Below are 3,236 nucleotides of genomic sequence, written 5' to 3' on the forward strand. Positions count from 1 at the left end.
AGGGGCAATTACGCCCCTTCCCAATAACCTGTGGGGAAGAGATGTCTTGGAAGATACGGATATTACCACAGACAATAAAGCCTTTAATGACCATTGCATTGTACATGATAAATTACATTTGAGGCATCCTCCCCCACCTCTGCCCTCCCCCATCCTAAGGGCCATTGCTCCAACAGGATTCCAATCCCCCCCTAAATTGATGTGGAATTCTGATAAGCCTTTGTGGGTGGCTCAGTGGCCGATAGGGGAAGAGAAGCACCAGGAATTGCTCAAGTTTGTTCAAGAACAACTTGGCTGTGATCATACAGAGCTTTCTACCAGCCCTTGGAATGCTCCTGTCTTTGTTATAAAATAGAAGTAAGGTTCTAACATAACCTCATATCAATGCTACTGTGTAGGCTACGGAGGCTCCCCGGCCCAGCCTCCCTGCATTATTGGCAGGCCCTCATGGATACTGTGTTGCCACTATAGATAATAAAGATTATTTTTTCTTTATTCCTCTACATCCAGAGGACAAACAAAGATTTGCCCTCTCTGAGCTTATAATTAGTAATAAAATGCCTGTGCGCAGATATCGGCGGAAGGTATTGCCACAGGGGATGAAAATTAGCCTCCACTGTTTGTCAGATGTACGTGTGGGAGGCTATTAAGAAGGTGGCCAGTGGCTGTTGTGTGATCCATTCTATAGATGAGTTTTTGATTGGTCACCTGAAGCAACAAACCCTACAGCTCGAGCTCCAGGATATCGCTGCTGGTTTGAGGGCAATCTTCACATTGCAACTGAAAAGGCACAAACTCAAGAACTGTATGTTTTGGGTAAAAAAGCCAGATACAATTATTCTTCTAATTTTCCAGGACTTACTTGCCTGGACACTCTCATCTCACTGTGTTGCTCAGCTCTTTTTGCTAAATTTCCAGGGTAAAACAGATAACCATTTCCCCAAAATAAGATCCGATCCATGCTGCCTTTCCCAGCTGTAAGCAGTTAATGTGTGCCTGTACTACCTGCAGCCGCTTGCTGCCTTTAGGTCCCTTACAACCAGCTGGGGCCAATCCTAGAGGTCTTCGTCCCAACAGCTTGTGGCAAATGGACGTGACCCATGTTCCAGAGTTTGGTCGTCTTAAATATGTACACGTCATTATGACACCTTTTCCTCATTCCTCTTTGCCGTGGTCCAGCCTAAAGAAAACGCCAAGATGGTTGTTGCGACCATTAAGACTGCCATGTTGGTTATGGGTGTGCCGTATTCAATTGAGAGTGACGACGTCCTAGCGTATACTAGCTCTGCTTTTTTTTTTTTTTTTTTTTTTAAATATTTTATTTACTTTTAATTTATGTGCATGTGTTCGTGTAGAGGTGTCAGGTCTTGGAGTTACAGATACTTGTGAGCTCCCATGTGGGTGCGGGGAATTGAACCAAGGTCCTTTGGAAGAGCAGGCCGTGCTCTTAACCACTGAGCTATCTCTCCAGCCCCACTAGCTCTGCTTTTACAGCCTTTTGCTCTGAATGGAATGTAACACTTACCTTCAGGATTCTGTACAAACCCCAAGGACAAGCCATAGTGGAAAGAGCCCATGCCTCTCTTAAAAAGACAATTAAAGGCATCTACCGCCATCGGGAACCAGGAGCCATGCCGGGCTTTTCCAAGTCAAAGTGGAAATCGAGGCCAGGTGGATGGCCCCACAGCAGGGAAGGGCTGACAGAGCCCTTCTGTGAGGTGTCCCTGGTGAGGCGGCTGTGAGAGCCGGGCTCTGCCTGTTTGGACCTGGGCCCTCACTTCCCTAATGTGGCGGCAGTCTACATCCCGTCTCAGAATTGTTCTCCAGCCTCGAAAATACATTGTGAGAAGAATGAGGAAGAAAAGGCTGCATGAGCTTTGTTTAGTCTGGGAAACCCAAGATGCTGGAGCTATAAGAGACTTGGTGACGCTTCAGAGTAACGTTACCAGGCTGTTTCCTGGAACTTCTGAGGGGGATGAGGAAATGGCGACTAAGAAACGACACTCAGCCACGTCGGAAGACAGAGTCAGGTCTGAGTCCTGCTCGTTGCCCTCCCTCCTTTCTAAGTGAGTCAGGAGTTTCTGGTTCTAGGCCCAAGCTGCCGCGGTCTCAGCACCAGCGCTGTGTGTGTGTTTGGTGGGCGTCCCCTCCCCCTCCCACCCTCCGACTAAGGAACCCGGCTGTGCCCAAGGCTTTTCTGACTTTTGTATATAATAAACCGTTGGACCTTGTAGTTCGCTAGAGGGAAGCTCACCTGCTAACCAAACACTTTGGACGTAGAGGCAGAAAGATCATGAATTAAAAGCCAGCCTGGGCTACAAGACGCCCAGTTTCAAAAGAATAAAGACAGATTTATTTTAAAAAAGAAAATCAGGTTGCCGGGTGTAGTGGCGCATGCTTTTAATCCCAGCACTAGGGAGGCAGAGGCAGGCAGATCCCTGTGAGTTCGAGGCCAGCCTGGTCTACAAAGCAAGTCCAGGACAGCCAAGGCTAACATAGAGAAACCCTGTCTCGAAAAATAAAACAAAACAAAAAATTAAAATGGGGCCTCAGGGAACTGATGTCTGAGGCTTTGTTTACCACTACTTTTTAAAATTTTCATAAGAACTGTCTGCCCCCTGCTTATAAATATTGGGGTATGTTTCCAAGATCACCCCATTACCGTCTGCTGGCGGGATCCTATGGAAAATAAGTGGACGGATCCTGCTCCCCTCTTAACCTTGGGACGAGGTTTGCGTGTGTTTTTCCAGAAGGAACAGAAAGCCGGTTTGGGTTCCTGGTCGAGCCACAAAGTAGTACACCTGCTCTGAGAGAAACGATGGAACCGATCCGGAAGGCTCTGCAGAATCCATGCCTGAGTGAAGGAGAGGACGGCGACCGTGAGTCCGCGGTTACAGCGCTACAGCTCCACTGCCAGTGTATAGAAGGAGCCTGGAACGCAGCCTTCCTCTCTCTCCTTCGTAAGACCATGAGGAGATCGTGGCTATAAATACCGCCAGAGTGGATGTAGTTACCCTACTTGATTTGGGACATTTCTTCCAGGATGTAGCTTCCAAACTCACTACTTTATTTTTGCTCAGTAGTTTATTTGTTTACGCCACGGCAATTACAGCTTTACTCATTGTATTTTTCTTGATATGATGTAAAGATTATATACATCTCCAAAATCAACGCACTAAAGCTCTCCTTCTGGAGGTTTTTTAACCTTATAATTAAAACAGAGGGGGAAAGCTGGG

This window comes from Acomys russatus, chromosome 24 (genome assembly GCF_903995435.1).
Source record: "Acomys russatus chromosome 24, mAcoRus1.1, whole genome shotgun sequence".
NCBI lineage: Eukaryota > Metazoa > Chordata > Mammalia > Rodentia > Muridae > Acomys > Acomys russatus.